The sequence below is a fragment of the Lutra lutra genome, chromosome 10 (assembly GCF_902655055.1).
Source record: "Lutra lutra chromosome 10, mLutLut1.2, whole genome shotgun sequence".
NCBI lineage: Eukaryota > Metazoa > Chordata > Mammalia > Carnivora > Mustelidae > Lutra > Lutra lutra.
The window spans coordinates 64069533-64094486 of NC_062287.1; the positions used below are offsets into that span (position 1 = coordinate 64069533).

The window sequence follows — 24954 nt, forward strand, 5'->3', positions numbered from 1 at the left end:
CCTACTCTCCCTCCTGGGCCCCAAAAGAACTGTATATACTTAGATCTCAAGGATGCATTTTTCTGTATACCTTTAGCAAGGGAATCTCAGCCCCTTTTTGCTTTTGAGTGGTCTGACCCACAGGAAGGGTTTCAAGGCCAGCTCACCTGGACAAGACTTCCCCAAGGATTCAAGAATTCACCCACCATTTTTGACGAGGCCCTACATGAGGATTTGCATGAGTACAGAACCTCCAACCTGGGAGTCACTCTGTTACAGTACGTTGATGACTTGCTAGTAGCCGCTGAGGACTATGAGTCATGTTTGTGGGGGATGAGAGCTCCCTTACAGACTGCAGGAAAAGGGGTATCAGGTGTCAGCGAAGAAAGCACAGCTCTGTCAGAGCCATGCCACTTATCTAGGCTTTGATCTCCACGAGGGAGTGCGTTCACTGTCTGAGTCCAGGAAACAGGTGATCACCCGACATCCCCGCCCCACCACATCCTGACAAGTAAGGGAGTTTCTTGGGTCAGTGGGCTACTGTAGGCTGTGGATACTGCGGTTTGCGGAGATTGCCCGACCTCTCTACGAACTGACAAAAGGAGGGCTCACTATGATAGAGTGGACAGCTAAGGCAGAAGGAGCATTTCGGGAATTACAAACAGCCTTACTGAGCGCCCCAGCACTGGCCATCCCAGATGTTACCAAGCCCTTCCAATTGTATGTGGATGAAAAAGCAGGGGTGGCCAAAGGAGTTTTGACTCAGACTCTGGGGCCTTGGCAAAGGCCCTCCTCCTCAACAAACCAAGAGTGACCTTGACAAAACTAATTCTGGAGACTGGCGGTGGATGGGTGGATCTCCTTCCTTTTGCCCTCCTCAGGGCACGATGTACACCCTATTTAAACAAGGTGACCCCATTTGAAATAATGTTTGGGAGACCCCCCCCACCCCCACTCTGTCCTCAGCTACAGGAGGTTGCCCTAGCAGAAATGACTGATCAGTCTGTACTCCAGTCACTGCAGGCATTACAGTCTGTCTTTAAAAAAAGCCCACGCAGGGATCCGAACTGCCCACACTGGGACGGAGATGGTGGTGGAAACACATCCTTACCAACCCAGGGACTTGGTTTGGATACGTCACTATCGAGTAGGGAATTTGGAGCCTCGCTGGAAGGGACCATTTACTGTTATCCTAACCACCCCCACGGCAGTAAAAGTCTAAGGCATTAGGGCCTGGGTTCATGCGGGTCACATCAAATGAGCCGAGAGTGGGGACGCCCCCCAGAGGTGGAAGCTGCAGCCAACAGACCCCGCTGACCATTCTAAAACTAAGACTAAAAAAACTGTAAGTTTATTGTTGCTCCTATTATTACTTGTTTATGTAAAGTATAGGTAGGAAATTAGATGAACGGAATTGGGAAAAATGAACCGACTGTGCACTAATGTCATTTGTACCAAAGAAAATTAGAGCAATAAAATGTTAGTCTTACATGTTCAATATAACCTAGAACTAGCTGAAAAGTCAAGGATTTGACTAATTTCCAAAGAAAAGGGGGGATTGTAGGGGCCTGCCCCTCCCAGAGGAACTTGCTTGTGGACCCTGGATGTAGGGGCAGGGCAGGCCGGGTGGAGACGTCCAATCGGTGGGGCACGCATATATCCACTAGGGTGAATTGAAATTCAATTGGTCACCTGTGTGTGGGCAGGGCTCAACCACTCCCATAAAGGTTGGTCTGCGAGGCTGTCGAGAGCAGAAGAAGGAGAGCTGTTGGAGGAAGAAGAAGGAAGAAGAAAAAGAGTCGGCAGAAGCAGAAGAAGGAGAGTAAGTGGGAGCAGAAGGAGAGTCGGCAGAAGCAGAAGGAGAGTTGGTGGGAGCAGAAGAAGGAGAGTCAGCGGGAGCAGAAGAAGGAGAGTCGGCGGGAGCAGAAGAAGGAGAGTCAGCGGGAGCAGAACAAGAGCTGTAACAGCTCTTGTAAGAGCTGTAGGAGTTGTAAGAGCTCTTGTAAGAGCTATAAGAGCTGTAACAGCTCTTGTCAGAGCTATAAGAGACGCCAGAGGCCCCGACACCAGCGGCCCCCAGCCGCCAGCAGTCCCGAGACACCAGGGGCCCAACGCCAGTGGCCCCGCCACCTGGAACGGCGGCCCTCAGCAGCGGCGCCATGGGGAACGGCCTACAACCTCAACGCCAGCAGCCTCGTCACCACTGAGCTGCAGCCCTGCCGCGAGGAGCCTCGCCAGAGCTGCGTCATTCTGGGAAGAGGCCTCCTCGGTGAGCGGCCCTGCAGAAGCAGCATCGTCTGGGAAGAGGCCTCGTCCAGAGCAGCCACATTGGGAGAGGTCTTGCCGGGGTCATCATCGTCGCCTCTTCGTCGTTGGGAGCGGCCTTGTCCTGGGAGCGGCTTCCTCCAGAGTGGCCTCTTTTTGGGAGCAGCCTTGTCGGGGGAGCGGCCTTGCCGGAGCAGCCCCTGTCTGGGGAACAGCCCTGTCTGGGGAGCAACCTCATCAGCAGCGGCCTCGTCCTGGGAGTGGCCTTGTCCGGAGTGGCCTCATCTGTGGAGCAGCCTCGTCCAGAGCAGCCACGTTGGGAGCGGACCTGCCGGGGTCATCGTCGTCACCTTTTCGTAAGAGACAGCCCTGACCGGTCAGTTTGATCCTTGATGCTTGGTGCAAAATAAAGCTTTGCTTGACCTTCGCTTTGTATCAGTCTCGTTCCTTTGATCACGGACCCTAACAGTAACAACCTCCCCCCTCAAACTTAGTGGCTTAAAACCGCAGGTACTGTGCTCACAGACTGTATCAGTCCAGAAGTGAGAAAGGGCTCATCCGGGGGAAATGTCCTTCATGTCACTTCACTGAGATGCCAGCAGAGTTGCAGTCAACCAAGGGTTCAGTTTAGACTGTCTGTTCCAAAATGGCTCCCTCCACTGTACTAGCTGAGAGCTGGGAGCTTACAGAGTGGAGCTGGAGTCATCAGACTTCTTACATGGCCGTAGACTTCCCCCACAGTGAGTACCTCTGAGAACTAGGTAAAAGCTGTATGGCCTTTTCTGAACCAGGCTTCGAAGGTACATGGCATCACTTCAGCCAAAACTGTTGGTTGAAGTGGTCATAAGACTGCCTAGATACAAGGGGAGTGAACAGAAGTCCATGTCTTAATAGGAATGTTAAAAGTTTCACAGAAATGTTTTAAAATCACCACCAGCAACAAATTTGAAGTCTAAGAGGAAACAGACCATTGGCTAGCAAAATGTGAATTACCAAAAATGACCCAAGAAATGGAAAGCTTGAATAGATCAAATTCCATAGAAGAGACAAGAAAAGTGGTTAAAGATCTCAATGCATGAGGTGGTTTCTCGGCTGACTTCCACGAAGCTTTTTAAGAAGAGAAGTGCCATGTTATTTAAACTAGGGGCTCCCAAACGTTAGTGGGCACCAGAATCACCTTGCTAGCTAGTAAACATGCAGATTCCTGGGCCCCATCCCCAGAGATTCCGATCCAATGGGTCTAGGGTGCAGAACGAGGATCTGCATTTCTAACAAGCATATAGATGACCTTGATACCTCTTGTCCACAGAGTCCACTTCGAGTAGCAGTGATTTAAACCAGAGGCTAGCAAGCTCTGGCTTGTGGGCCAGATGTGGCCTGCCGCCCATTCCTATAAGTAAAGTTTTACTGGAATATAGCCATACAAATTCATTTCCATACCGCCTAAGGCTGCTTGGGCATTACAGTGGCACAACAGAGACCATCTGACCCACAAAGCCTAACATACTTACTGTTCTGGCCCTTTGCGCCCCAAACTGGTCAACCTTTGTCTTCGGCAGACAATTTGGTATCCTCTGCTAATTCTGATGGTTAGGGTGCAAAACTAATGTAACACATAGCTTTCTTTCATCTTGCTATTTGCAATTAGTTAACAACAGCCTGGATCACTAAGTTAAAGGGGATGTAAGACTGTCCAAGTTCAGCGAGACAAGATGTTGTGATCTATCAAGGGCCCTGAAAGAAGTAACCTGAGGCATGCGTGGTGCCTATTTGCCCACCCCGATTGTAAAACACACAAGGTTTATGAATCTTTCCAAACAACTGCTGGAAAACTGCCACAAAATATGGATGTAAAGCACACATTTTTAACTACACCATTAACAATGTATCAGATTTCATTCCAACTGCTGTGGAAGTTATTGTAATAATATGCAAATATTTCACATTCATAAACAAGTGAAGAAAATAAAATCATTTTGTGATTTTATCAGAGGGTAATACAGACCAATTTTGTCATGTTTGTACACAAGATTTCTGAGATTGATGTCTGCTCCTGAAAGAACACTAAAAATGTTTCAAATGCTACGAGCCTATATTTTGTCAGTTGAAAATGCCCCCATTATTAAGACATCTTTCAAAGATCCTAACTCTCAACCCAGGGGGTGATTTTTGCACTTTAACACCATATTCCCATGATGTTAGTTCCAAAGTAGTGACCCAGGACATATTAACAACAGAAACATTCTAAGATTTGCATGTTTGCATTATTATTTAAAAGGGAAAAATGCATTTGTGGTACTAGGCAAAAGAAAATATATACATTTGTTGTTATAGTCAGAAGAAAAATTGCAGATGAAAATTTCCAGTGTGGGCAGGAAACAGTTAAATGCCAAATCCCAGTGAGGCAGGAAGTAAGGAGCAAGGCCACCATGGAGTCCAAGAATGGTGGCACAAGAGAATGAACCACAGAAGAATGAGGCAAGGTCCGCTGGGCACACCCAGACATGGAGATTTTCCTCACCATTGTATTTTCTCACACCCAGACATGGAGATTTTCTCACATTAACAAAGCTTGGCACATAGAAAGAACTCAACAAATATTTGTGGAAGGAAGGACAGAAAGCAGGAAAGATGAAAGGGAGAGAAGGCAGAAGTTCACACAACAAAGCCACGGCTCCATTCTCACTACCAGATGGTGGCTATAAAGAACAGTTGTGGAAGGTGACTGGTAATAAATAAGTTTCTCCACCAGGAACGAAGACGGCCAGAAGTCAGTGTTCAATTGCTAGGGGACTGATATGTGAAGTTCCTAGCAAAGGAACAGCTCTGCAAAGGACAAAATGGCTCCTGACATGTCAGATACCAGCATGTGTCCTTGTGACCTGACTCTAAATACTACAGAGACAACTCTATGCCCAGGAAGAATAAGGCTCCTCTGAAACATTTTTTAAATTTTTAAAAAAATTTTTTTCAGTGTTCCAGAATTCATTGTTTATGCACCACACCTAGTGCTCTATGCAATATGTGCCCTCCTTAATACCCACCACCAGGCTCACCCAACACCCCACCAACTCCCCTCCAAAACCCTCAGTGTGTTTCTCAGAGTCCACCATCTCTCATGCTTCATCTCCCCCTCCGATTTCCCCCAACTCACTTCTCCTCTCCATTTCTCAATGTCCTTCGTGTTATTCCTTATGCTCCATAAGTAAGTGAACCCATATGATAATTTACTCTCCCTGCTTGACTTATTTCACTCAGCATAATCTCCTCCAGTCCCGTCCATGTTGATACAAAAGTTGGGTTTTCATCCTTTCTGATGGAGGCATAATATTCCATTGTATATATGGACCATATCTTCTTTATCCATTCATCCACTGAAGGGCATCTTGGTTCCTTCCACAGTTTGGCGGCTGTGGCCATTGCTGCTATGAACATTAGGGTACAGATGGCCCTTCTTTTCACTACATCTGTATCTTTGGGGTAAATACCCAGTAGTGCAATTGCAGGGTCATAAGGGAGCTCTATTTTTTTTTTAAAGATTATATTTATTTATTTGACAGACAGAGATCACAAGTAGGCAGAGAAGCAGGCAGAGAGAGAAGGGGAAGAAGGCTCCCTGCTGAGCAGAGAGCCTGATGCAGGGACCCTGGGATCATGACCTGACCGGAAGGCAGAGCTTAACCCACTGAGCCACCCAGGGGCCCCGGTAGCTCTATTTATAATTTCTTAAGGAATCTTCACACTATTTTCCAAAATGGCTGCACCAACTTGCATTCCTCTGAAACTTTTAACCTTGATACATAAGAGGAAGTTTTGCTGTTCACATTATTTCTCTGGTCTACAAGCCTATGTTAATATTTAGAAAGAGGAAGGGAGGAAGATGAGAATATCTGCTGTACAGTTAATATTTGTCTGGGCATGCTGGGGAAAACCTATCAGGAAAGCAAAATAATTCCAAATTTTATCTAGGATAGAAGCTTCTAGAACTAAGAAGTCCATGTTTATGCCTAAAGACTGTGAGTCTCCTGAAAATGTATGCAAAAATGTGTGTATGTCCATTTTTCTGAGAGGAGATACCGATACTTTCATCAGAATGCCAAGATGGTCCACAATCTGCCATCATGCCCTCAAATATTAAGAACCACAAGTACAGGGATTTTGAATTGTAAGTCATTTGTGGGGCACAACATTCTAAAATTAAGTAGAATAGAAAAATATGAGAGTCTAACACTTGTCATAAAGTGTTATTATAAATTATTTCTTCAAATGTATGTGTGTCTGTGTGTGTGCAGCAAGGTAAATTTTTTCATCCTGAGGTCAGGGTTAAAAATGTTTGAAAGCCACTGCTCTAAGGCATGAGAAATGGCTCTATACAATTTTGTAACATATTAAATCATCATCCATTGAAAACAATTAGGTGATCTGTGGTTCCAGTGGGCATTCTACTGTTTTGAGTGACACCTGATCCACCAAAATGAAATTGCTATTATTAAAGAACTGCAATCTGCAATACTCAGAAGTAAAAGTACGTCTTTGTAAGGTCCTATTGATCTTAAGACCAACAACTATGAAGAAGTTGCCTTTGAAAGGACCCTGCACACTGGGCATCTCAGAGAAAATGTAAAATACTGAATAAAACATTAAGGAAGAGAAGAGGACAAATATTTCCTGGGAGGATAGAATTCTCTAAGCACCTTAGAAAGATATTCAGGAAGGAAAGCGTGTGGAAACTCACCCCTAAACCTGGTACAGCAATGAGGTTTAGAAAAAATATTATTTCTTTTACACAAACGAGACAGAAAAATATGGTAAATTTGCCATGACCGCCTGGGTGTGAGGGTTTCACTTTAGTCCCAGTTACCAGTGTCTGGTACTGTTCGCTACTCTCTTCAGGGCCTCAATACAAGAAACTTAAATGGTCCAGACACTGAATTTGGCTTATTATCTAAAATGTTACTAAAACACTTTACAGATTTGAGTTGTCCCAATCAATGCAAAATTTTCAAAAGTAACCCTATATTCTACATAGCCGGACCACTATTTCTCCCCAACCCACAAAAGACCAGAAGTTACCCTCTCAGGCAGGTAACCTTCTCTGGCTTGGGATGCAAGTATATCTGAGATCAAAAGTGAAGCACCATACTGAGTTTCCGCAGTCATCATCCCCTGCTTCGTCCCAGAGTGCTGGGAGCCAGGCTTATAGCGAGCACACAGAGACCAGATCTGTCTCACTGGAGAAGCTGCCACACACACACACACACACACACACACACACACACACCAGATGCACAGATACTGACATATAAGGATTCCTTTCCTGCAGCCCCCAGAAAAAAAGACTTAGATCCTCACCAGGTCGCCTTGACTAGCCGACACACAGCCTGTCATACAATCTTGATACCTCATTCTTAAATGGGAAAACACAGGCAAGTACAGCTAGACATTTTATGTGAGACACAAAAGTGAAAGAAAACAAAAACAAATGGGGGAAAAGGAACTCAAAGAAAACAGAGGGAAGGCAGGAGCAGAATTATGCCATATTATAACATTCCCCAAAGTTAAAAGATATCATATCCATAAAATAAAAAGCTACAACAAAAGAACATTCAGAAACCAGAGGGAGTTCTTAAAATCCTTTAAAAAAAATTAAAAGAGTTAGAAGGTAAATTTGAGAAATGTCTTAGAAAATAGACCCCAATGACAAAAAGATGGAAAATGAGAGTGAATGGATGAGAAAAATTAAATATGTCCAGGAGGTCCAACACATGAATAATGAGTTCAAGTGAAAAAAGATAAAGAAATTGAAAGAGAAGAAATGATCAAAGAAATATACAAATAAACTTCTCAGGAGTAAAGAACATGAATTTCCAAATTGGAAGAGTCCACAGAGTTCACAGCAAAATTAATGAAAAATGATCCACATCAGTAATCATAAAATTTCAGAACACAACGATTACAGAAAAGAAATGTTGGTAAGGAACTGCACAATGGGTGGGTGGGAGGGAGTCAGGGTGACACCTGAGCTCACTGATCAGTATCAGCCTCACCAAAAGCCTCACCAGAAGCGGGACAACCAGACCCTGTGTCTGATGATGTGGTGTGATGCTCATTATGTGATACAATAGGAAATATACAGCACCTCCTGTCAAGTATTATTATTTAACTGTTGAACTAGAATTTAATTAAGCCTAAATCGAAATACAAGTGATTTTTTTTCAATTGTTACATTTTTCAGGACTTCAAAATTTCATTTGGTTTTATGTCCTCTATTCCTATGCTGAGATGTTCTATTAAGGGAAATATTAAGGGTGAATCATGTCATTTTAGCAATCTTAAGTATAATTTTATAGATTTCTTTGTTGCTACTAACTAAAGAAAAAAGCCAATAGCAGGAATTTTTCTGGAAAAGTGAATTGCTTGGGGACATAGGAAATTTCCCCTTTTTTTTTTTTTTTTTTTTTTTTTTTTGCTGAGTGACCAAACAGACAAGATGTGTCCTGCACTAATGTCTGGTGTTCAACAAAGGCCGAATAATGAATGAATGAATGAACGAATGAACACACGTGTATATGCACATCCCTACAAGCTTTGAATGAGGAGCAGAACGTCTACTACTTTCAAAAGGTGCTAAAGAGGGGAAGGATCTAGGGTTACAATCCCCTAAAAAAAGAATCCCTAAAAGTCTGGGACCGGGAAATGTTTCAGGTGATGATTATGGAACAATGAACCACTGCTGTCTGGCCAGTTCACCACTCTGGTTGGAGGACAGTACATGAAAACTAAAAGGAATGTTTCTAAATATACTGATGATATAAACTGGAATGAGTAAGTTGAAGAGTCGTTCAGAGTCTGTTCTCCCTTTGGTGTTCAGCCCATCCAAGAAATGTCAGATCTAGCCAGAAGGATTTTACGACTAAATGATTTGCAAAATTTATAGAAAAGACTTTATTTTTGAGAGACACTGAGAGTGAGTGAGAAAGAGAGAGAGCAGGCGCACAAGTGGCAGGAAGTAGGGAGGGGGCAGAGGAAGAGGGAGAGAGAGAACTCTAAGCAGGCTCCACGCTCAGGGCTCCACTCAGAGCTCAATCTCACAATCCTGAGATCATGACCTGAGCTGAAACCAAGAGTTGTATGCTTAACTGACCAAGCCACCCAGGTGCCCCTAGAAAAGACATTCATGTATCGATATCAAGACCAATCTTGTTGGGGGAAGGGGTGGTGTTTGAGAGCCATCTTGGAACACTGCCCTGCATCTTTAAAGTTGTTCTCTCAGCAGGACTGATCTCTCTTGCCCTGGTCTGATGAGGCCGTGAGTAATCATTTGGGAGATAGTGTATCTGAATAAGGTAAAGGAGTAAGACGGAGACTAAACATGGACCTGGAGACTCGGTGAACCAAACTTTCATCAAAAAACAAGCTATACTACTGGGTATTTACCCTGAAGATACAAACGTAGTGATCTGAAGGGGCACGTGCACCCGAATGTTTATAGCAGCAATGTCCAGAATAGCCAAACTATGTAAAGAACCTAGATTTCCATCAACAGATGAATGGATAAAGATGATGTGGTGTGTATATGTATATATATATGTATATATATGTATATATATATATACATATACACAATACTATGCAGCCATCAAAAGAAATGAAATCTTGCCATTTGCGACGACATGGATGGAACTAGAGGGTATTATGCTTAGTGAAATAAGTCAATCGGAGAAAGACAACTATCATATGATCTCCCTGATATGAGGAAGTGGAGATGCAATGTGGGGGGTTTGGGGGGTAGGAAAAGAATAAATGAAACAAGATGGGATCAGGAGGGAGACAAACCATAAGAGACTCTTAATCTCACAAAACAAACTGAGGGTTGTGGAGGAGGGGTAGGGAGAGGGTGGTGGGGTTATGGACATTGGGGAGGGTATGTGCTAGGTGAGTGCTGTGAAGTGTGTAAACCGGGCAATTCACAGACCTGTACCCCTGGGGCTAATAATACATTATATGTTTATAAAATTTTTTTTAAAAATGAAATAAATGTAAAGTACAGAGGAAGAAGAAAAACAGGCTATACATCCTACAAACAGGCAAGAATCTTTTCATCTTTAGCCTTAAGTAATGGAGCGCCCATAAAACATCAGTATCAATAAAGATAAACTGCTCTAATTTTGGACTGCAACAGGACAACAAGAGATTTGGAGAATCTACCTGCAATTGCTTCTTTACGTTAAAGAAAGCCCCCTAGTAACTCATGGAATAATTACTTGACATTAACATAATCATGTAATTTACTTGACACTTAACTAACAAGAATATGTGTAAAAAGAACTCAGGGAGGTTATCATAGCCCCTTAATAGCTAACTCATAACTAAAATAATACACAGAGACTAAAATAAATTTTAAGCTTCTATAGATTAAAAAAGAATATTTGATGTATCATCCTTCAGTGAGCCACAAGAAAAGATTATATGATCAATTTAGGTTCTAAACAACATTTTACAATGGAAAATAGATGAAGCAATTAAGAGCCCCTAAAGAATTCAGTTTTATACCTTAAGATAGGAATTGGATTAAATTATATCAATTACTTGAGAAATGTGTACATTTTTCAATGAGTGTATTATTTTAAAACTGACCTAATTTACTAATGAAAGAACAAGAGGCTTTTCATCTCTCCTTTTCCATAGAGGTTTTTGTGTTTTTTTTTTTTTTTAAATAGTTCTCGGTTTCTTGACTCCGTGGTATAATACAGTTTTACGTTTTCTGCTTTATCTGCTGAAGCAAGATAACTCGGTAGCTATTGTCCAAGTAGATTTTCATTTCACCCAGACCATAGTTTTATACAAAGTAAATTTCCTAACTTCAGAGAACTTAACTATTCCTAATGAGAAACTCTTTAGGCAATGTCAAGAAAAAAAAGCCATGAAAGAAATTCTGCTCAAATACAGTATGAACAATTCCTTACTAAATAGCTTTTTTTCCCCCACCAACTTCAGTGCATTAAGCACATTCCATGCATATCTTTCTATCATTGTATAGTTTAGAATAAAAATATATAAAATTCTACAGGCCTAAATCACTTGCTATTTTACTTTTCATTTGTTTCAAATGTTTCACAACTTAAGTCTGTGATATTACAAGCCCCTCCAGAAGACTTAAATAGTATTAAAATACTGCTTTCAATTTAAAGGGCAAAATATCTGGAAAATTAAGGTCACAATGTTATAGAGCCTAATGGAGTATGGATTTCTACTTGAAGTACCCCAACCAGAAACCTCAGCAATCTTAAATCTGTCTCTCCTGGATATAATAAGTTTTAAAGCTTTGAATGAATTTTCAGAATATGTTTCACATCTCTCATAACTTCAGAAAAGGATGCAGCAGAGAAGAGAAGAGTCTCTATAATAATGGAATTTTTATGCCGTACCAATAAGTTACAGAGCCTTTAAAACAAAAGATGAATAGGATCATACTTAGAGGAGGAAAAATAACAGGCATTAGAAGGTTTCTTTGTAAAAATTTTTTCTTAGGCTCCAAAGTATTTTTCAAAAGATCAAGAAAGAGGTAGATTCTTTGATCCAGGATGTTACAAATGCTATAGAATCATGATTAAATCACCTGTTAATTTTCAAATGTAAGGTTTTTCAGCAGTTCTATAGCTAATATGGCTAGTTCCATATTCCATTATAGCACCTAATCCATTTTTTTTCAGGTAGGGCACTGCCTGGAAAATACTGAAAGATCAAATCACATGGAACACGTACAACATTTGAAATAGGGAAAAAATGCAAAATGCATTTCAAAAAATTTGCTTTTACAGTGTTCATCTAAAACAGTGATTCTCAACCAGAGGTGATTTTGTCCCCTGGCAATGTCTGGGGACATATTTAATTGTCACAACTGGGATCGCACTAGTGGCATCTGAGGATAGAAGCCAGAGATGCCGCTGAACATCTACAATGCATAGGACGACCCCTCAAAAAGAACTGTCCAGTCCAAACTATCAGCAGTGCCAGGGCTGAAAAACTCCAGAACAATATCAAGTACATAATTCAATGAAATCAAATTTCTGAGCGAATGAAAGAACCTTAATAAACAAAATGATTACATTTCCACCTTTTAGAGCTTCTTATTACCTCCTTCAATTTGATACTGCTTAATACAGACTCTATATCTGTTCTCAAGGTCTTTTTCTAGTCATTTATTGGATCCCTACATGCTGTCGCATATGACCAAATGAAAATTACATAAAGGATCTTGTCCTACGACATGGATCCAAGGAATCAAAGAGAGGAACACTACATTGACAATTGAATCATCACTCAAATTAGCAGATGAAAACATTTTCAAATGCCTTCAGTGATTAACGGCTCAAAAATACATAGTTTTTAACTATGGGAATTACAGCACTACTACTTTTCTCGGCCACATTTGTTGATAAAACAAGGTATTTCAAATTTATAAGACTAGAAAAGTAAAACACACAGTCTTTAGAAATACTCATCATGTGGACAATATAACTAGAAAAATTTAATAGTCTCCCGTCACATGATCTTCCTAAATAGTAATCCACAATTATCTTGTCAAAATAATCTTAAAGGAATTTTGAAAAATCTAGGTTCCCCAACTTAATCCAATATGAAAACTGCCTCCAGAGAGGAAGTCAGATTTTTTTTTAACCCAGATTTATATGTGGTCATAATTATTATGTAGCCAGAGATTGATCTTTATTAACAAATAGCTAGTGTGATGGTTGTTTCTGAAGAAGGTTGTTTCTGAAGAATTCTGAATGAAGGACACATTTCATTTTTTCCTTATAACTTTTTAATATTTTTGTTTTTTTATAATTTTATATGAAAAGTAAAGAATATATTTAAGGAAAAAACCCTCTGATAATTCACATACACTCATTAACTGGTACAGAATCATATTCTATCCCAGGGCTAAATTTTAAGAACAACAGAGCTAATCGTAAAGATGTGGAATTCCTAAATGATTTCTCATTTAAAAAACTACCACTTATAAAAGGAGGAAAAAATGAATATAACTGAGACTTATAAAGAAATGCTTCTAGCCAAAACAATAAAGTTAATTACAAATACTAAATCAATTATAAATATTTACACATACTTTGTTTTAATTGTCCTTGGAGATACATATTTCTATAAGAAATATATCACCACTTGTATATTTAAATATCACCTGAGATAACGTTATTTCAGTTAAAAAAAAAAAAAACCCTGAGAATTATATCAACTAAAGCCATGACATGGGTCTTACAGTCATATGTTGAAGAGCTATCTAAAAGCTGTTCAAATGTTTATTCAAATAGAAGTGAAGGGCACAACTTCTCGAAGGAAAATAGGTTTTAATAAAAAGTTATAAATAAGAAGTTGTTTACCAAAAGTATATGTCCAAATGAACCAATGAATAACGAAATTCTATATGGAACTATTCCAAACTCATTTAAAGTCACATTCACTTGGAAAACCCAAAACAATCAAAATAAATACATTACCTAGACATGCTTTCAAATCTATTTCTCCCCGCTGGGTATCAACAACCAGAGAGGGTGCTGATTTGTTCTTTTCATTCTTTTTTACGGCTAAATGAGCATGCAAACCTTCAAAAGGGAGGCAAAAATGGAAATGACAGCACCACTTATGAATCTAAAATAATCTCTGTGAATCAATGTCACTGAAATGGGCAAAAAGACATATAAACATCCCAAACAAGTAGCATCCCTTTGTAAGAAAATCTGAATTTAGGAAGACTAACATTACAAAAGATTCTTATATATATTTATATTTCAGTCCCTGGATACATCTGTTTAGAAATCATTAACTACTTTTGAAGAGCAATCAAGCAACCAAAAATTAACTTACAAATTCCTTCCAAAATTTTTCTTTGGAGGCTACATTTGCAAGGGACTGTGTCAGGCACAGCAAGAGAAGCAAAGACTTACCCATCACAGGCTTTGGCCTCAAGAAGCTTATAAGTCTAGCTGGGAAGATAAGACATGCCTAGAAATAACTTCAAAACAAAGTAAGAAGGGAGAAGCGCCTCAAGAGCAGTAAAAATAAAATGTCATAAGAAGTGAGAAGAGAAAGAAGTGACATACAGCTTGAGGGATCGGAGAAAGATGCTGAGATTAGATGGGAACATTTGAGATGGGCCTGGATATATGCATGACCAGCTTGGAAGAAGGTAGACACATTGCAAGGAAAGAGAAGCTAACACAAGTGAAGGCAGACATATAGGAAAGCATCCATACTCATCTAGAAATTCTGTTGGCTAACACAGAGTACTGCCCAAAGAGGAGTAATTAAAGATGAAGGAGGACATTGAAACTAAGACCAATATGGAATAGCTTGACCATAAGGCTGAGAAGTCTGGACTTTATTGGGTAATTGGGGAGCTGGTAAAGATTTCTGAGCAGGAAAAAGCATCATCAAAGTTGTGCTTTAGAAAGATCAATCTAGCAGTAATTGAAGTAACTGAACATCAATCAAATGCAGATGATATAGCACAGTGAATATAATGTAAGCCTGCAGGAATTCAGGAATTCATTTATAAAAATGTAATTTATATGCATCTTTTCAGTAACACAGCTCTATAAACTGTCTTGCTCATAGACGAGTACCTAATTATATAAGCATCTAAAAAGGGCATAAGTACTATAAAATGATATCACAAAACCTCTTGCCTCTGCCTGGAAATCCTTCCACCCCCTTTCCCTTCCGGTAAACTCCTTATCCTGTAGGTCTCAGTTTAAATGTCACTTCCTCAGAAAGGCCTTTTTTAATCACTTATCCAAATTAGGTCTCCCTGGTTTTTTCTCCTCCAAAGGAACTTGTGCTTTTTTCTTCATTGCACTTAACACAATTTATAATTACATATTTTGGTCAGTAATTGATGAATGTCTATCTTCCCCACTAGATTAGAGAGGAAGGACAGTACTGTTTTTACTCATCATCATATTATCCAGATATAAAACAGTACAACACATAGTAGGCACTTAACAAGTATGTATTCTCTGAAGAAGAGGAGGAGATTTTAAGGTCATGGCTGTAACGTCCCTCTGCTACACTGGCAAAGATACGTTCTTTCAAAGAGAAAATTTAAAGAATTCTTAAATGTCAACTTAAGGCCACGTTCCCATCTTCTAAAGTTAGAGTAAAAGTCTATACTTCAGGGGTGCCTGGGTGGCTCAGTTGGTTAAGCATCTGCCTTCGACTCAGACCATGATCCCAGGGTTCTGGGATTGAACCCCACATCAGGCTCCCTGCTCAGCGGGGAACCTGCCTCTCCTTCTCCTCCCCACTCATGCTCCCTCTTGCTATCTCTGTCTCTCTCTCTCTCTCAAATAAATAAGTAAAAAATCTTTTTTTTAAGTCTATACTTTAACATAAAGTAAATCTTAAACCAAGTATTCAAGCCAAAATATACATTCCTACTCCTCATATTTTACAGAAATAATTCGCAAGGCAACTACTGAGCGAAATACAACAGGGAACAGAATCTGAGAACAGGGTAAGCGTTTGAAGTCAGATGTTAAGAAGGTGACTATACACTTGTGACTCCTTGGATCTATGCATATCATGTTAGAACCTCAAAAAGAACTTCAACATGCAGCATGAAAGATTTTATGTAAACCTAAATCATCACTGTAGTAGACAAAACCCTCAAAGAAAGATGGCTAACTTCTTCCCAAATAATTCATTTCCAAATAATAAATATATGGCTTTCAATCCCATGCTACTTGACCTTTGTATTTCACATAACAAACTTGGTATGGTATTTTCTTCATATAACAATAAATGTATGGAAAGTCAGCAGTATAATGAAACTTAAGTCACAGAGGTCTAGAGAAGTCCAGAGGAGTTCAACATGTAGCATTTGAGGTCTTTTTCCAAGATGAAGTTCTTTGCAAAAATTTAATGTTGAAAAATCACTTAATTCATTAGCATATGTGAACTATAAAGGCCTAACCAATTGTCAGTAAAGAACTAGAGAAGTCAGCTTACCCCTGGAAATGCTGGGCTAACTTGGTGCAGTGGAGTACCTGCAACAAAAGGAAAAAGGAGATTTCCATCATCGGTCAGGGGGTGTTTGTTCAGGAAATTTTGCAAATCAGATGCGCTATATAAACTTAAAATGAAAAGGACAAAGGATCAGCATAGATTTGCTCAAAGAGGTCGTTATTTTTGCTATAAAGAGACATCTATGTCCCTAAAAATCACTACACTATAAAAATCACACACTAGAAAACACAGGACTTACGAGGGAAATGCAGTTCGGGACACAATACTCAAAAACTTTGTGATACACACACAAAAGATAGGAACCTAAGAAAAATGGTAGCCCAGCTTTATATATGTTAAATGCTTAAGAAATACATAAGTATATTACCTTATTTTGAAAAAGACCTGAAGTTTGCTTGTGAATGTGAGTGTTTGGAAGGCCGGAGTTCATGAGCTAAACTGCTAAGTCGCGGAGAGAAGGCTCTCGGAAATCAGAGGGAATCAGAGGGAAGGGGTGTGGCAGCAGCCGCAGGTGGGTGTGGCTCATAACACGCCAAGTGAGGTAGCTGGGAGATATCCCAGGCGTGTGGAGATGCCGTTTTGAACACTCCTGCACGGCTCAGTTCAACTAGGTGCAGTATTCTGTGGTTCACCTGGTATTTCTTGCTGACAAAATTGTGCATAAGCAAATACAAAGCTCATTTATGCTCAAATTGTTTCCTAATATATCAGCTACTCTGCAGCAAATTCAGGTTTTCAAAACAAGCGTTCATAGCAGAACTATGGATTTCACTCATATGTGGAATTTAAGAAACAAAACAGAGGAGCACAGGGGAAGGGAGGAAAAAATAAAGTAAGATGAAATCAGAGAGGAAGACAAAGCATAAGAGACTCAACTCTAGGAAACAAACTGAGGGTTGCTGGAGGGGAGGAGAGGGTAGGATACTGGAGGGAAGTGTAGGGAGAAGGGGAAATTGGGTGATGGGCATTAAGGAAGGCACGTGCTGTAATGAGCACTGGGTTTACATGCAACTGATGAATCACTGAACTCTATCTCTGAAACCAACATTACGTTATATGTTAATTAAATGAATATAAATAAAATTTGTAAAAATAGCAGAACTATGTGGATATTTAGGATCAAACAGCCAATGCCAATGGGATAGTGCAACCATTTCCTATTGTTCAAATGTCTTGAGCTCAATGGAATCACAAGATTTTGAGAAATCACAGAGTCTCTAATAGAAAAAAGTCACAATTTCTAAATAGATTTGTATAAATTATATGGCCATCCTCCAGGAAATGCTGGGATCTGCTTGGTTCCATAAAAGTACAATCTTCTTCATAAAATCATTGCCTTTACAGCCATAAGTATGTAGTGACATAAAAGTTAAGCATCACTGATAGAGGATTTGATCAAACCTAGTTTTTGCTCAGGAATACTGCATCTCCTTTTCCTATCACCATCAGTATCATCATGAGCATACCTGCTCACATTTTCTCTCCCCCATCAGCAGCCATTATTTATGATAACTGAAACCAAAGGCAACCAAAGTGGCATAGCTGAATTCACAAAACTTAACAAAAGCACTGCTTTTGTCCTTGATGCTAGTTTCTGGGTTGTATTGCCACAATGGTTGTGTAGTGAAAACAGTGTTTGCAAACAGATCTCCTTTCATCTGGTTTTAATTAGGAAAACACAACCTCTAGGAGAAATGTCTGAATCTCTCTTTATAGCACTTATCAGGCATTATCTGTTCCCCAGGACTGCAATCATCAGGAAAAGTCCATTCAGTGCTTCATGCAAAGTTAGGACTTAAAATCTCTGTTGAATAGTTGACCTTACTTGATTCATTTTGCTATTTATCCCACATAATTTTATTCCCAAAATATTAAATTCAATTTTCAAAACCAGCATAGTCACCAGTCACCATCAATGGAAGATTACTTTTCTCTGTTTTAGTTACTATAAAATTAAAAGATGACTCCTGCAATAAAATTTGGAAGAGTCCAGAAGGTGTAAAATGAAAACAAAAGTTCATAACATCTCCATTTTCCACCTCAGAGACAACTAATTTTAATGGTTCTTATGTAACATTCTAGAATTCTTCTATGCATTTATATGAATAAATTATGTATTATTTTTAGTAAATAAATAATACTGTATCTAGTTTCATATAACTTACTTTTTTCTCTACATACTATAGCCTGGCCACTTTCCCATTATCAGTACATAAATTTATATATCTTTTGTTTTAATGGCTATATAATATTCCAAGGTACATAAGAACCTTAAGTTACTTAACAAACTCTTATCAGTAGTCAAGTAAATTGTTTCCAAATCCCTTCTCCTTTAAGCAATGCTATAAAACAATACCCTTTTACATATATTGTTGTACCCTCAATATATTTGTAGAATATATTCTTAAAAGTAGTATTGCAGAGATAAAAGGTATGAACATTTCTAATTTTGAAAATGCCAACTTGCCCCCCAAAAAAGGTCTAATAATGCCTATTTTGCCATACCCTATCGTTAAATATTTTCAAACTTTCTCATCTTTATCAATTTGATAAGTGAAAAATGGCATCTCATTTTAAATTTCTACCTCTTTAATTATAAGTGAGACTATTTTTTCAAATTTTTATCATTGCTATTTTTCTGTAAAATATTCACTTAGATTATCTGTTTTTACACAGGGTTCTTTATATTTTCTCATTAGCTTACCTATCCGTGTTCCCTGAACGTTAATAATACCAACCCTTCTTCTGTCAAATAGATGGCAGTTATTCTCCCCTACTTGAGTATTTGTTCATTGATTCTTATCATGGTGGTTTTGCCATGCAAAAGCTTCTACTTTTTCTGAGGTCAAGTTATTAATCTTTTCCTTTATGGTCTCTGGGCTTAGAGTTATGCTTAGAAAGACCCCCACATACTAATTTCATAAAACTATCTGCCCATATTTTTTCCTTAAAATAATAATAATAATATATAAGAGTCAATTTTATTGACTGCTCACTCCGGGTTGAGCACCGGTTGGAGCACTTCACATACAATACTGCATTTAATCCTCGCCACAATCTTGGTAGGTTGGTAGTGTCATTATCTCCATGACACAGATGAAGATTCTGTGACTACAGATGAGGTTTAAACTTATCTAAAGTTACACAGCTGGCATGTGGCAGTGCCAAGATTCACCTCAGACCAGCAAATTCATCAACGTTTGGCTGGATCTACTGACTCTCTCTCCATTAAGAAAAATGATTTCACCTATTTATATATAACTTTACCTCTTCTATCTTCCTCCACCTTATGTTATAAATCCTCCCTTGCTACTAATTGTATAGTCCTTACATTTTCTTCTGTTTTCATAAAATGCAGTTATTTAGATTTGACTTAATTCGGTATTTAAGTGGATTCCACATGTCCCGCCAATCCTTTCAAAGAGTATCTGCTTCTCCATTCCTAAGTTCTTTTCCCTTATTTGTCACATAAATAACTAATTTGACTCATGAGGCAGTTTTTCAGGAACAAGGTTCTTGAATATTTGAGAATATTGTTTAAATATAAACATAAACCATAGCTTGACCACATATTGGGTCTTCCCACAAATACCCCACCAAAGCTCTAGAAACACTTATCCACTGCCTCCTAGCTTTGACTATCACCATATTTGAGGCCACTCTGACTCACTTTTTCTGCCCAGATGCCTATAAGATTCTTAAACTTGAAGCACACTAACTTTACTACCTTGTGTTTACTTGCCGTTGATCATCCTGTTTCAGTTTTTCCTAGAAGGCACATGTGCCTTTTTGATTCTACCTACTACGAATTTCCTTAATTTCTAAAGATTTTTTTTTATTACCTATATAATTTTTTCAGTCCACCGGTTCTGCTCTCTTTATCAGGCACACCAATAATGCATATGTTGGATCTTCTCTGCCTGCCTTTATATCTAAATTATATTTTACAAAACTCTTAGTTGCAAGTATATGGTAGAAGCCTAATGTGAACTAGCTCAAAGAAAAGCAATGTATTAGAAGGATACTGGAGTACCTCATCTATCTTTAAGAAATGCATAAAAAGCATCAAGACCTTATTGATAACACTTGCATGTCACTATCACCATGTCTTTTTGTCTCAACCAGGATGGTTTGTCTGTTTTGGTTTTGTCTTTTATTCTGCTTCTACACGTTGACTTGCTCTTACTATCACAGACAGACCAGCTTCCTTCATGAGGCAGGGAATGTGGCTGCAACATCTCCAAAGCCTCATAGCCCATGATTCTCATCACTAGAAGGGAATTGCCTTCTTTTCCTTAATTCCAATTTTTAAAAACTCTATGTTCCCTTCATATTATTTGATTGAACAGAGATGCATTTTTCTGGAATTTCTGTTTCCCGAAATAATTTTTTTTTCCCCTGAAATAATTCTTAACATGAAATGCACTTCATCTGTATAATTAGAGTAAAGCAATTTGGCCAACTTTGGTTTGCTAATTTATTTCTTCTTCATTTCTGTTCATTTGATTCTGGTCAACTTCTGCAAAGCTCACTTCTTCCATTCTCCCCTCTCACTTCAATACAGGTTAGAAGCCAAATATTAAAAAATACATATATACTGTTCCCTTATCCTTACTTTCGCACTATTCTGAGATATGGAACTAGTTCCATATTTTTCACATGGCCTGCTCCAACTCCTAAACCTCATAGGATGGACACTCAAAGCCTTCCACTTCCTTTTAGTGAAATTCACACTATGTTTACAGACCAGAGAAGTGTGTACCAGCTTTTAGCATCCTCCTAGATTTGATCCATATTTCACTATACTTCTTAGATACCAGTCCACGCCTAGAACTGAGCCATTTCCTAGTTATGCAGAATTTTTCTTTGTGTTTCATTATGCTTGTTGAGTTTTAATTAGTTCCATGATGGGGAATATGGTTAATATGCCTTTACTTTTTAAATATCTCCTGAATCTTTAGAAGTCATTGTTACTATTAAAATCTACTTTGAAAAACTTACAATACATTCACTTATCAAATATGCATGGAATGTTAACTATGTGCAAAGCACTTTGAAAGGCATGGAGGATATATCAGTGAAGAAGACAGAAATAGTTGGTACCTTCTAGGAACCTACATTATAATGAAGAAGCCAGGTTTTAAACAAATAATCACAAGGATAATAGATCAATAAGTGAGTAAAGGGATGGTTGCTAAAGCAGAGATTAAATAGAGTGCCCACGAGGTATGGATTAAATTATTTTTAGCTAGAAATTTCTGTCGTGCTTCCCAGTATGGGGAGAGGCAAAAGGGTCCTTGAGTCTAATTTTATTTTGTAAAGCGTCGCTTGGGTTTGCCTCCCTTAGTGACAGACTGCACGATGAGTAAGTACCCTATATTGGATGTAATAGAACTTTTCTTTAGCTGTAGAACCTAAAATAACTACCTTTCTTCTTGGAATGCAAAGCCCATAGGCCTTCTGAGAGTATTCCTTGAGATCAAAAGTTAAGGAAACCTGTTGGGGTAAACGTGACATGACCATGACTGAAGTCTTCTGGCAAAAAGGGAAGCAAATGTCACTGAAAGAGTACTTGCTAGGCAGGAGCTGTCTTAGTTGGTAACTCAAGCTCAACTCAACCCAAGTGCTCATGGATGAGGAGTGACGAATGGCTCTAGCCTAGCCTATAACCACCATAACACAAGATTATGTGTTGAGGAATGATGACTTAGTGTATGAGTGTCAAATACTGACACATTCTGTAATTTGGGCAGGTCATCACAATGTCAGAGATAATTTGCCCTTTGGGGCTATGCAGGATCAGTCTTCAACAGCAAATCTTTATACAGCTGTATTGTACTTTCCAGATTTCCAGTCCCTCTCTACCTGGCACCCGAAACTAACACTCATTTGGAAACTTCAGGTTCTCAGGCAATATATAAAGTGAAGGGAGAGTCCTCATAAGGGAGAAACTGAACTTTTTGACAATAAAAACATGTAGAAAAAATGCAATTAAGTTGATATTAAAAGAGATATGACTACATTGGGATTTCTCTTGAAGAATGACACTTGAGCAGAGATCTGAAGGACCATGAGCAGTTAACTAGGGGAAGCAAAGAATGTGTTCCAAAAGGAGGATCCAGGCAGGAACATGGCAGACCTGAGGAAATGAAAGGAGACCAGGATCATTGGACTGTGAAGAAGGGCTATGCTGTTGTCAGTCAAAGATGATGAGGGAGGCCAGGGACCGTCTCGTAAAGAGGCTGGTAGTCTGCATTAAAGATTTCAGCCTTTATCCTAAGAGCAATATAAAGTAATATGTAAGCTCTATGACATGATCTGATCTGTCTTTGTAAAATATGACTTTATTTGCAGGATATAGGAGAATCAAGGGTGGAAACCAGTAGGAAAGCGGATTGGGAAGCTATTTGAGGAAGAATGGTTGGGTACAAGCAGGTTTGTAGATTTGGTTGGTAGGGAAATTCCCATCAAATGTCTTCTTTCTCTATGAAATAGCAAATGGGGGAGAGAACTCACTTTGGACATCTATGGATTGAAAATAGAGGAGTAAATTCAATCCCAAAAGCCTCTTGGAAGAAAGTAGGCACTTTGGCCTTAGAGAATTCCACTACAGACTTGGAAGGGAATTCTGGCACTTGTGGATCCAGTGTCACATGATACTGCTAGGTTAAGAATTCTATATTATTTTGTCAAAATAAATCAAAGTTTCAACCAAGAGATTAAAAGCTATATAAAGAGATACAGCTTTTGCTTGCCCTTGTACAGTATGGGGATGTACTCTTCCTAAGAATCACCTTCAAGCAACTTCAGATGAAAAAAGTGAGAGAACTTGGGGAATACTTTTTGCAGTTGACCATAGATAGACCCTGGCTAGACCACAAAAAAAGAGGGCCTTATTAAACGCATTCTTAGCTGATGGCCCTTTCACCATTAACCAGTCACTTAGGTCAAAAAACAAAAGATAAACGCTATTCCCCAGGTCTGGTGCCACCATCAACATGGAGGAAATGATGAAAGCCCCAGATTATAGGGGAAATTCAGCAACGGGTGCCTTTGGGAGAAGAAAGCTGACATTCTGTCCTCAGCCCTTCAAAAACATATCCCAAGCAGAAAGAGATCCAGGATCAAAGCTATCTTTAAAGGACCAAAAGATCTCAGAAGCACTGCTGCCTGCAGGTGTAAAAATAAAGTGACAAAAGTACACTGACAGACCAAATTAGTGATCCCTAAACTTCCTTTTAGCTTGGCCCACTACTCTTCCTATTAAGACTCTAGAAAGTCCTTGAGAGGGCACCTCCAGTAGTGCCATTTATGAAAAACCAAGCCAACAGAGAGAACACCTAGTAAGATAATTAGTGGATTTTAGGAGAGGAAAAAAAAAACAACAAAGTAGTGAGAAGTACAAGGGATAGATTCACCACCACCTAATCACTGCTACATGGAGAATATAGGTCTTTACTGTGAATATAGGCAGAGGTGAAGAAACTTCACATTTTTAACAAAAATATCCCTACTCCCACCTCCCTGGAAGTTATAACCCTCTACTTTTGCTGTAATTGGGGTTTACCTATGGGGTTAATTTCCCATTGGATGTAAGCCTATGACTATCCCTACCCTGCAGGCAGCATAAAACTGAGGCAGAAAAGAAATGCCTTCTGCATCAGGAAGCACAGCTTCCCAGCAGGAGTCACAAAGCCCTGAGTTCAAATCTCAGTCGAGCCAAGCACAAGCTATACTCCCCCGGGCAAGTTATTGAAACTCTTTGTGCCTCAGTCATCTTGTCTGTAAAAGGGGATTCGAATCTGCCTTATAAGATAAAAGGGAAATGAGATAATATATACGAAGTGTCCTAGCACAGTACCTGGCGTGTGTTAAATACACAGCATGGGAAAGGGACTGTTAGGAATCACCAGTTCTTCCCTTCATGCTCGGTGGTCTCAGGTCTTAGGTGTGACTTGTCTCCCTGGAAACCCAATATCCTTTCTGCTTCTCTCTCTCTCTCTCTCTCTCTCTGTCTGCGTGGAAGACTCTCTTGTTCCTCTCTCTTCCAGCAGTCCCCTGAATTTAACATCTTTGGTATCCAGACCTACAAACTCTGCTGACCCACCTAGCTGTATAACTTTCCTCCCTGGCCTGGCCTCTTCTACGTGTCACCATTCATTTCTCATGTGACACATCTGAAGTCCAGTCAGATTGTTTCTGTCCATTTGAAGGCTGCCTAAAAGATTTTATTTAACCTATAAGAGCCAGAACCATTTTTTACACAGCACTAACATTCCTGGTTAAACTACTCTCTTCTCAGGACCGTGCTGGACTCTGCAAATAACTACCCAGATTCTTCCAAAATATGACTCTCCTCTTTTCCAACCACAGAGGTTGCCTGAAAATGTTGCTTCTAAATGAAGACTCCTGGTTTCTGCATTGTAATTCAATACCTTGTTATTTCTAAAACAGGAAAGCTGAGAAATAAAAGTCTCTGGGCTACTCAAAAAAAATCCTCAGACCCATATTGTGTTAAAATTACCAGAGAGTATCTATTAGTGAACACTAAGTAATTTCACTATTTCATTACTCTCAGAGTATATTCTACGTCCTTGAATGAATTAAATGGGATTGGGAGAGTAGCAACCCAAAATTGGTTTAATATTTAATGTGTGGTTAGTT

The 24954-nt window shown here is 39.4% G+C and overlaps 1 protein-coding gene across 1 annotated transcript in view; it reads right to left on the reverse strand.

Annotated features, from left to right (window-relative positions):
• Positions 1 to 24954, reverse strand: part of STK33 (serine/threonine kinase 33) — a 185697-nt gene that overhangs the window by 131836 nt on the left and 28907 nt on the right. The window contains 1 exon segment of the mRNA XM_047693847.1: positions 16273 to 16310. The gene's annotated coding sequence lies outside the window, so the exon portion shown is untranslated.